The sequence below is a fragment of the Diadema setosum genome, chromosome 11 (genome assembly GCF_964275005.1).
Source record: "Diadema setosum chromosome 11, eeDiaSeto1, whole genome shotgun sequence".
NCBI classification, from domain to species: Eukaryota; Metazoa; Echinodermata; class Echinoidea; order Diadematoida; family Diadematidae; genus Diadema; species Diadema setosum.
This window is the reverse complement of record NC_092695.1, coordinates 35,775,462-35,787,556: the sequence shown is the minus strand read 5'-3', so window position 1 is coordinate 35,787,556 and position 12,095 is coordinate 35,775,462. Positions and strand designations below refer to the sequence as shown.

Below are 12,095 nucleotides of genomic sequence, written 5' to 3'. Positions count from 1 at the left end.
TGAAAGAACCTTTCAGTGTAAAATAAAAAAGAATCTACTTTGTATGTGCCATACATATTCTATAATAATATTTCTATTTTTCATCAGATTACTTGGATAGGCCCGCAAAAATCCTTCCAAACTAAGCTTCTGTCAAGATGGTGATATCATATATCAATCATTGCTAAAGTATGAACATGATTAAAGGAAACCAAAATTGTTGTAAAAAGTAATGTCATTAACTTTAGTTGTACTAAGTCTTATTTTTAAGATGACACTGAAACACGTAATAACTTTTGAATCTAATTTCCAATTTTCTACAAAATTTCACTTATGGTTTAAACTGATATTCCTTCTTTCACTCGATCCACATTGATATTTGGGCTTTGGTTTCCTTTAGCAAAATACTTTAAAGTAAGATATTTTTGTGGAATTAAATTTTTGCAAATTGTCATTCGCATTCAACGCATACAATGTCGACAAGAACTTCCGCTAGCATTCTAATTTCGTGAATCTTGGCTCTTGCTAAATCGGCATATTAAAATGCATGCTGACATTCCTCATTTTACGGTATATTGGAATGTACCGTCCCCCTCCACTGAGCATAACCTGAATATTTCCCTGCCATGTCTGTTGTTTATGAAATTAGTAACACGGAAAAGAATCTCCTTTGCTACATGGTTGTTTGATGCATCATAAATCATGGCCTCTTGGTTTACGAACAGATTTGATAATCCCTCCTGCAATCAAAAGCTCAAAGATATCACTTTACGGCAGCTGACAAGAAATTGGAGTTCTAAAGTGAGATATGACAACATGTACAGGTTTGATTGGAATTATATTGCGTGCCACTATCCAGCTGATTAGAGTGTGCTTGTCAAATAAGCAGGTTGAGGGGGGGGGGGGTGATAATAAGAAAGTGTACATAATCAAATGTACCTCTCATATAGCGTGACTTGTTCTTTTTTCCCCTCACGTCATCTCAGACAGTGACCCTTCACTCCAATGTTACTACCAAGAAATTTTGTGATCATATTCTTCCTAAGAGTTTAAACAACAAAACTTAAAGGTCCTGTTAACCTGATTTAAAAAATGTTCAAGACATCACATTTGATGCATACAGTCAGACCATTAAGTTATGTTACTCCCGCACGCACTGCGCACGGGGCTGCTTCGTGCGGCTGCGTGCGGTTTCGCACGGGTGCGTGCGGCTCCGTGCCATTTCATACGGCCTCGTGCGGGTGCGTGCGCTTCTGTACGCCCCCGTGCGACCCCGTGCGACCTCGTGCGCCTCCGTGCGGCTGCGTGCCAGTCAGTGCGCCTCCGTGCGGCTGCGTGCCACCGTCGAGTGCGGACCATCTGGCACGCTACCGTGCGAGGTGTTGGCACGGTACCGTGCGTGGTGCTGGCACGCTACCGTGCGAGTCCGTGCGAATCTAGCATCCTGCTAGTCCCGACACGGGACTCTTATCTTTTTTTCACTCTCTCATACGCCCTCATTGGCGGTATACGAAGGCAGTCTAGGCAGTGGACTAGCATCCTGCGTGTGAATCCATTGGAGGCCGTGCGTGCATGCATTGTAAATAATAATATCCCCTTTGTAAGTGTGTGCTCATGACTACGTATGTGTGCGCCTGCGTGTCCATGTCTGTGGATCCGTGCCCATGCCTGTGTGCCTGCAAGCGATCGCGAGAAGACGATACGATGTACACACTGTACAATGTTCAATGAAAGCCCTTACAAGTCTGTGCAACTGCGTATTACATGTAAACACTCATGCCTGTCCAAAAATGGACGATTTTCTACATTGCAGAGATCACTTGCAATCTTTCTAAGAATATGGAGTACCATCACCGTGTGTACATGTATCTCTCCTTGCAAAGAAATTAGAAAAATTGTGTGGTTGTATGTGTGTCTTTATCACTCGATAACGTGAACAGTGTAGAAATAATCATGGTAATAATAACAATTAACAACAACAGAGAAAAGCTATTGTATAATTACATCAAGGGAACCATTTATTGTTGATGATGATGATGTTGATGATCACTCAAAAGGTAATAATAAATGTACATTGTAGATGTTCCATATTGTTACATTATCAGTATGGTGTATTAGTATTTTTACTATTTTTGCCTCTCTTAAAAAAAACACACACACACACACATTCTTTGTCCCTTCTGATAATCCCCGAAAGCTTTGAAATATATGTAGAGCTTACACATTGTCGTAAGCAGGAGCTAAAAAAACAAAAACATCGTCGCTGCAGGATAGGTCGGTATATTAACAGTTTCCGTCTCGATAGGTTTGTAATCTTGGCAAAATATATATATACATATACATAGATTAAGAAATAAAAATATACATTTATATATACATATATATATATATATATATATTATATACATATACACAAATATATATAGATATTGATTGAATCGTTTCTTTATTCAAGAAAATGTTTTACATTACACCAACGGTCTAGTTATCCCAAGGTTTCTTTGAAAATGCTGCAAGCATCAAAATATCAAACATCGTAATTTTTATATACAATTTCCCGTGAATGCTAAGCGTATGAGAGAAAGAGATAGAAAAGAACAAAAAACTTCTGCCATATGTCTTGTTTCTCGCTTTATTGCAGCGTATGTCATTGTCGAGGTATAAATGCTATGATAAATGTTGGTAACAACCACATGAGAACTTGCACATTCGATTCCCAACAACCATTAAATCATTGGGGTCCGTAAAAAAGGTTACATAATACATACGAAGCACCTCATTATAATGTATTCGATGGACCGGTGCAGAAAAACTGGCTGTCTGTAATCGGCCTTTGAACATCTCTATTATGCTCATAATCCCCGACTTTTCAGATGGCGGCTACGAGCGCGTCCAGGGATGTTTTTGTATCAACATTCTGACTATTCATGGAGGTACAATGTAACCTGATACTCTGGCCACCTGGTCTATTCAAAGTATTCTTGCGTAATACACGCGCGTAATTATGCTAGGCTGTGTTTCACCATGATGAATATATAGGACCCCGTAGTAGCAATATCGGCTCTTGCGTTGTATGAATGCTATACAGGGATCCTCCATTTGGTTCGTTGGTCAAGTATATAGATTCTTTTAACGATCTTATAAGCAGGCTGTCATTCATAAGTATGACAGAAAAACAAACAACAACTTCAAGCAACATCGAAGTTGAGTTTCGCGAACTAATCTTCCATTTGAGTTGGTTTCTCGGTTTTGTTTCAACAATTTTTATAATGTTGACAAAAGCCTGATGGGATGTTCAATATTCAATTAAATCATTGCACCTTTCTCGCAATCTTTGACAACTAATGATGACTAAACCTGTGAAATCCACGATTTATTTATTCATTTATCTATTATTTTTTTTTTTTTTGTATAGAGACGTTTTCTTTTTGAATTTATCTATCATGACTGCCTCCAGATTTCGACCATAATTATATGTCTTAGGTTTCCATGGGATCAATAAAGGAGATCAACGAGCGCATTTGTAGGTTTCCTGTCGGGTTTAATGTTGCAAAGTTTATGTGCAATCACGATTCACTTACAACCCTATATACACCGTAATGTCGGGATGAGATATTGTTCACTACACATCAAGTGAGATTAAATCTTACACAGTGTACTGTGATATGATATATATGATAAAAGTCATCAGCAAACGGGATAGATTATTGTTTTGTCTATGTGTGTGTGTGTGTGTGTGTGTGTGTGTGTGCGTGTGTGTGTGAGAGAGAGAGAGAGAGAGACATGAGAAAGGGTGGAGAATATATATATATATATATATATATATATATATATATATTTATATAATTATATATTCACTTACAACTATATGATCTTATAAAACACATGTTCAAGTCAGTTGACGGAACATTTATAAGCTCTTCCGGTCTGCCTATGAAACATCGGAGTCTATGCGATAAGAAGAAAGATTGAGAGATAGAGAGAGAAAAATAAAATAGGCTGGTCTTCTAAATTTTGTTCGATGAATGGTAATCTTAACACACTTTTGCAAACGAAATGAAATATTATACACGGCTAGGTTTGCCTATAATCTGTGTTATGGTGATATCTTATTAGATTATACATAATAATACGGGCAAAGTATCTTGGATAAGTGATTGCCACCATCGATGAGGATATTCAATCTAGACGACTAATTGAAGATGATGGGAATAAAGAAGACATAGTGGATAGCTGGAAAGGAAAGTAATGTGATGCAATGAGATAAAAATGAAGGAGCACGAATCGAGGCAAATGTATTACAAAGGAAGAGAAAATGGCATATTTGAGTGTTCAAAATGGTTTAACATTATGCGAAGATTTCATAGTCATTTTTTTTCTGTGTGTGTGTGTGTGTGTGTGTACGTTTGTTTTCTAATTTTACAGTTATGTAATTCAAACTCGTCGACAAAATAAAAGAAAAAAAAGATAGCGCCATGAATATGTTCATAATTCAATCTCAGTTTCCTCTCACTATATCCTATCACTTCAAAAAAACGTATTCAAATTAGAATGCCCGTAGACAATTCAAATTCGTCTCCATGTGAGAGAGCGTCTTTTCAAACAGGGTCGCAGGTGACCATTCCCGAATTCGACGCAGAAGTTAATTCAATTTAGCAACAAAAAAAAAAAAAAGGCTGGCCATCGCGTATACTCCAGCAGCTGTAGAAGAAGCCGATATGATCATAGAAGTATGACAAGCACAAGCCACACAGGCTTGAAGGCCTAAAATTATTACATCACTTGAGAAAATAAGGAAAAGGCAATATCTTTGTTGAAATAAACAACATTTCTCCTGGCATTCTTCAATCTCTCATAACAGACGGCTAATTTTGCTGAATTGTTCTTCTCTTATGTCATGAGTGTAAATCAATATTTGTTTAATTGTTTATACAGTACCAGTCATCCCCCGATAAAAGACAAGAAAGAAATGAAGAACTAATCTCATTCAATAAGCATAATGTATAAAGGAAATGAGCATTTGCTGCAATCGTTTATGAATATGAAAATGCTGCAATGTGCATGAGTGCGCGAAGTCTAATGGAATGAAAAAATGTAGTCCTACCTAAATGCATATATATCCTTATATATATATATATATATGTTACGCTGGCACGATAAGTGAATAAACCACTTCAATAGCAGCATGAAAACATTTGATTTCATCGATACACATGAGATAAGACAAGAACATTTCATGCTTTTATTGCCCAAAATACCTTGCTCCTAAACAAAGTGTTCAATTGAAGCGATGGGTTATCACAGGTCCATCTCTCACAAAATTGAATCACTCTTCACAAATTTGGAGCGCTTTCTACGAAGGCAAATGCATTCTATGGACCGGTGCAGAAAAAAAGAGACCGTCTGTAATCGGCCTTTGAACTTCTCTATTATGCTCATAATCCCCGACTTTTCTACGAGCGCGTCCAGGAATGTCTTTATATCAACATCCTGTCTATTCAATAAGGTACAATGTAACCTGATACTCTGGCCACCTGGTCTATTCAAAGTATTCTTGCGTAAAACATTCGCATATGTTAGGCTGTGTTTCACCATGATGAATATATAGGACCCCATAAAGGCAATAACCATCGGCTCTTGCGTTGCATGAATGTCATACAGAATATCCTCTATTTGGTTTGTTGGCCAAGTAGATTATTTGAACGACCTGTAAATGACATAATCAGATTGTCATTCATAGGTATGAGAGAAAGAAAAAAAAACAACTTCAAGCAACATCGAAGTTGAGTTTCGCAGACCAATCTTTCATTTGAGTTAGTTTCTCGGTTTTGTTTCAGCAATTATCCCTTTCATAATGTTGACAAGAGCCTGATGGGATTTTCAATATTCAAATAAATCATTGCATCTTTCTTGCTTTCTTTGACAACTTATGATAACTAAATCTGAAAAAAATCCATGCTATTGCGGTACCTGCCATCCACACAGAAGTTTCTTCTCTTTTTTTTTTTGTATAAGAAGTTTGCTTTCTGGAATTATCCATTATGTCTGCCTACAGATATGACTTAAGGTTTCCATGGGATTTAATAAAAGAGATCAACGAGCACATTTGTGATTCAACAGTAGGGGTTAAATGCTGCCAATTGTATGTACAATGTTATAATTGACTTAAAACTCTACTGCCAAGAAGTATTGCTCATTACGAATCACATGAAATAAGATTTCACATAGTGATAAGACAGAAGTTATTTGTTATAATATTATTATGATGAAAACTCATCACTAACCGGAAAGACTATTGTTTTGTGGAATTTGTGTATTTGATAGAACATTTATGAGGTCTTCCGGTCTTCAGGCGAAACACTGGAATCTATAGCGATGAGAAGAAAGATTGAAAGGGAGAGAAAGAGAGTGGGAGAAAAATAGGCTGGTCTTCTAAATGTTGTTTGATGAATGTACATATATTAGATATTGTTGTATTATATATATATATATATATATGTCTGTATATATATAATATATATATATATATATATATATATATATATAATACAGGCAAAGCATCATCGAGAAGTGATCTTCACTAATGACATTATTCAATCAAAGAATTGGATAACTGGAAAGAGAGGGAGAGAGATCAAAGAGGGTGGGGGGGGGGGGAGAAATATGATGGTCTTCTAAATTCTTTTTGATGGATGGTAATCCGATCACACTTTAGCAATCGAAATGTAATGTTACATCCGGTCAGGTTTGCCTATCTATATGTTATGGCAATATCTTTTGAGATTGTATATACGGGCAAAATATCTGTATACGTTTGTAGGCGGGAATGAAGTGGATAGCCGGAAAGGAAAGTGATGAAATGTAATGGGAAAGAATAAAGGAGCACTAATCGAAGGAAATGTATCATAAAAGAAAAGTAATGGAAACTTGATTATAAATAATGGCACATTATGCAAAGATTTTGCAGTCGTTTTTCTGTATGATTTTATTTCAATTTCATAGTTAAGTAATTCATAATCGCCAACAAAAAATAGCTTCCTGAAGATGGCCATTCAGGTTTGTTTTCCCTTCGCTATATGCTATCCCTTCAAATGTAGCATGAACACACTTCAATTTATAGTCCATGGGCCAAGACCCGAAAAATGGGTTGTTGGTACCACCTGAGGTGGCAAAACCTTTTTGGTGTCAGTTTGTTTGTCGGGCAGAGATATGCTTATCAAGCTATGATAGCATTTCCAAATGAGTAGCTTAGTCATAAAAAATGTTTTTTTTTTTTTTTAACCAATTTGGTCTCGTTTTTATATCCCTATACTTCTGAATCGAAACTAACCGCTATAAAAAGAAGAGCACTGTCTTCCGTACGTCCACAGGTGTTCTGTTGTAAACGCGATGCGCTTAGTCTTTATTCAAGGCAGCGAAGGGAATATCCAAAGGGTTATGATGTCCACAGCTGTCACGCGGTGCGCTTATATAGTCTTCATCTGGACCAATGTACCGTTATCATATCTAAAGTTCCTCATATAAGGGATTATCTATACTATTTTTATACTACCCTCTAAACAAATAAATAAATTTTAAACAAAAATCACTCTGTTTATTTACAATATTATTCATTATAATGTATTGTAGTGTACCGGTCCATTGTTTTTGCATTATCCTTTTTTGTTGGATGAAAATAAAGCGACATCGGCGTGGTGTTAGCGTTTTCACACTAGCGTTTTTGCCGGAAAATGATAGATAATTGCAAAATACGGTAAAATTCAAGAGGAATCTTTTTTTTTTTTTGGCTGTTGTTGTTGTTGTTTTAAGATAAAAGGATATACACTGTATCATAAGCTTTGGATATTCCCTTCGCCGTCTAGAATAAAGACTAAGCGCACCGCGTTTACAACAGAATACCTGTGAACATACCATGTAGAGCTGCATTTTACAGCTCTACGGAACATACAGAAAACAGTATTCCTGTGCTTATTTTTAAGGATGTGCCTCTCTTAATGATTGCGATTGATGTTCAACTATTTCTTTCACGCAAGCTTGAACAGGAAGAAGCTAAAATTCAGGCAAGGAGACGAGTTTTCTTCCATGAGATACAATCATTAAGACATACATCTATTCCCGAAAGTTGTGTGATTGCTTATGTGCTGAAGAATTGTGTCCATTACATGAATCAGGCACTATACAAAACGGTTGAAATCTACTGAAAGTCGAACTTGTTTTTTTTTTTCATTTCCATTTAAAGCGGGGATAGATTAGAAATTTGTTTGTCTATACTGACAGGAGACATTACATTTTTCCAGTACATGCTCCGCATTTAAACAGTCACCATATTTTCGTGGTCAGAATCAGATAATGGACAAATGATATATTATAAAAATGAAAATACGAAACTACGAACACGCCATATGTACAAATATTATGAACTTCAATGAATTAAACTTACTTGTGATATTCTGCATAAAAAACAAGCACGCCGATTAGATAATTTAATAGAATTAATAGAACACACAGCAATATCATGCATGGCGGATCAAATCAAGTTCAATTGGTGAGAAATCTACATGAAGTTAAAAAGTTGACTTCTTTTCGTTTCTCTTTCAATTCTTTTCAATTCATCTAATGAAGAGGATTGTCTCTGTTGCGAACGATCGCTATATATAGCACTGTTAGTCGTCTGCGCAAATCCTAATCCCTAAATACTTAAATTTTTGCTTGATAATGTAATAACCCTGCTTATAACTTTATAAAGGACTCGCAAATTCAAAGTTTCAAAACGTATACTAAAATATTATATTGCACACGGTGTATTTCAAAAAACATTTTGAATGCGTTGTGTGTAAGCATGTTAATAGCATCAATCTGCCTTTTATTTTTCGTACGTAAAGCGCACAGAAATGTAACCAAACGTTACCAAATACAGTGAAATGCATTGTACGGCGTGGTACTATCATTAGAAGTATATCCCATTCCTTTTTACTTTTATTTGCTAGAAGCAGTCGTCAAACCATGCGTCATTTTCGTAGCGACATCATTTAGGAATTAGAATGTATGAAGATAATCGGTACTCATTTATTTTGCGCTACTGACATAGCATTTACATTTTCCAACTTTTATTGACATGCAGTATTATGTTACTGTATGGTTACGATTACGAATGTTGGTTATGAATTCAAAAGACTGGTTTATTAATCGAAATATAAAGGTAATAGCTGTTTTGAAAGTAGTTCGATGCAAATTCAAAACGCAATCGAAATCACCGTCATAGGGGGAACTGATGGCTCTAGAAAACTTGTTGAGGCTAGTAAAGATTGCCGTATGCAATCTTTGTAGAAAGTTTTGACTTAGGCCATCTTTCGAGTATTTTGAGAAATTATATAAAGAAAATTATTTGTTTTGATTATGCCAAGAATTAGTTTGAACTATGAGAACAAAAAGGCGCGGTTACCCAAACAATGTCGTAGTTCGAAAAGGCATGATGGGTAAAGTGAATTCATGACTTGACTAATCCTCACTGAATTGATGATCACTACTGTAAACTATCAGTTATGTCTTGTAGATGATACCTCTGTAATCGTAGTCAAAATTCTTTTGAGCGATGAGACGAAAACCAACAAACAAAATGCCGTGTATCATCGCTCGAGATTCCAACATTTGGCGTCACCCGACCAACAATAAGTGACGAATCAAATGGAATATCATGTTGTGGGTTAGCAGACTGTGTTACGATTTTTAAATGTTTCGAGCAGTTGTTTTAAAAAAAAAAGAGAGAAAATGAGGCAAAGTTCAAAAAATTAGAAAAAAGCACGTAAATGCCGGCGGTCATGTTTGATAATCAAAATAAGAGATTATAATTGGCCGTGCGGATGTATATGATTGCCTTATTTACATGTCTGATTTCTGTAAACTATGTTATATTTAAATGTAAGTTCCCTTTCCTCCTTGATAAAAGTTGTGTTGGGTTTTCGCTATAGGCATTTATTAGGAAACACTGTAAGAACGACAACAAATGCGTACTATACATCAAGAGATGACCTATACATACATGAAACACAAAAATTTGTGTACGTTCTGATATAATGCAACTGCTTGTTTGTTAGTTAGTTAGTTAGTTTGTTTGTTTGTTTTGAATTACCATGGTCTTTGTTGAGGGAAAGATGAAGAAAAGTAGTAGAGTGTATTACTCTCAAATCCGGATAATTGCGATAAGTGTGTATCCCCGCCCTTTCTATACAGGTAAACGATTTAAGCTTGGTATGCTATTATAAAAGCCTGCATGTGTCACGCAGAAGAACTGATTCCGCGATCACTTTTAACCTTTCATAAAATTCACGTTTTAAGATAGTAACGACAGCTTGTAGGAGATAGAGTAACTTAGCGTCCCTGACTGTGGTTCTGAAGACAAAAGGGGACTGAAAAATTCTTTTACAAATTAGCAGACATAATGCCGATCCTCCAACACTGTTGCTCCATTCAGTCACTGATTCTGCTATCAATGGCGAAGAAAGAATACTGGTTGCGTCTTTATCCACCCCTTGATAGCAGGAAGTTTACCTTTCATTGTTTAAGGCTTCGTTGATGCGGGGTTTACTCGGATACAAGGCGTGAACAGTGTCGTCCGAGTTCTTTCATTTGAAATTCCTCAGAATACGCAATTCAATGGGCAATTAGCGCTGCTACTTCGCAAAGCTGTTAGCCAAATTCTTTGCAGACTTGACCTCTCACATGTCAGCTACACGCAATACACGACAAACAGCTATCATTACAAACATTCTGATTAAAAAACAAAACAAAATGAAGAAGCACACTTTTGAGTAGCGACACAGCTTTCTGTCCCTTTCTCAGATAGGTCCTACCTCTAAAAAAATACACAGATGACAAGAGTCAGAATATCCTCAAAAGGGAACACAACCTACATTGTATTTGGGCAGTAATAATGTTTATCTTCCGATTTCTCTCCATGCCGTCGCGGCCCAAACCATCATAAGAAATAGGGCAATAAGTTTTATTAACCAGGGCAACAATAGTATGCATTACATAAATTTGGCGAATTATCACACGAATTGTCGACTTAATAAAAACGAGAATACATGTAATTGACAACTTATAGGCCCTACTATATCTCCAGAGATGAACTTTAAACAGCAAGGCACATACCAGGGAAAAAAAGTTATGATTATTTGAATGAATTCATTAATGAGGCCAATTAATAACCGTTGTAAAAGTAAACACTCGCATACAGAGGTTTCAAGTTCGATTATTATGATCATTGTATTAGCTCATAGATAAAGTATTATAAATTCTGCGTGATCGTTCGTTGGAATTATTTTTTCAGCGCGATTTGTGCGTCACATCAATCACCACTTCATGAAATGGAGGGCATGTATCAAACGAAACTCGCTGGTCATGCAATCGATAGCCTTGGTCAGCTCACTATTATTGCGTAATTCTAAAGCCCTCACCGCTTGACCGCCGCGCGCACCATGCTTTGTTTTGTTTCAATGGGGTCAAGAGCAATGCCTCATTAGCATACACCCTAGAAACGGAGGTGGAGTCTCAATCGGGCAAGAACAATAGGTGCGAAACGCAACGCAAAGGCGAGCGTTCGAAAAAAATGTAACCGAAAAAATTGTCTCAGAAAAACTGTGATTTGGGACACTTGTACTCATTTTTACACGCTGAAATTTTCTGTACAAACAGATAAAACATCAAGGAATCAAAATCCGTATAAAAAAATTTCGACCCGAGCACTGCTTCCCCTTCATTTGCGGCTCATTACGGGAAAACTCGCCGTGCGACTTATGACTCATTTTGTCGGAGCGCCACACACGTGATGCGCTCCGTCGGAATGAGTCAAAAGTTGCAAAAAATGAGATCGTAGTTATGCCTATATGTGAATTTTACAGACACTAAGCTTTACACTGATATGTAATACAACTCATTTGGACATCCCTATGGATCATAGAAACGAATATTATCTACGCTTATGATGTCAGTCCATTTTCTAAATAACGGAGAAAATCGCTCTTAAAGTTCGGGCTATGTTCAAGCTAACAACCTGTTTCTTTCACTATAGACGAAACAATACAACAGTCCTGCTCTAAATAGCGACGGCGTTTACG

The 12,095-nt window shown here is 36.6% G+C and overlaps 1 protein-coding gene across 1 annotated transcript in view; it reads right to left on the bottom strand.

The window, feature by feature from the left end:
- The window catches only part of LOC140235213 (UPF0462 protein C4orf33 homolog), an 81,702-nt gene that overhangs the window by 21,020 nt on the left and 48,587 nt on the right, over window positions 1–12,095 (bottom strand). The gene's annotated exons all lie outside the window — the stretch shown is intronic.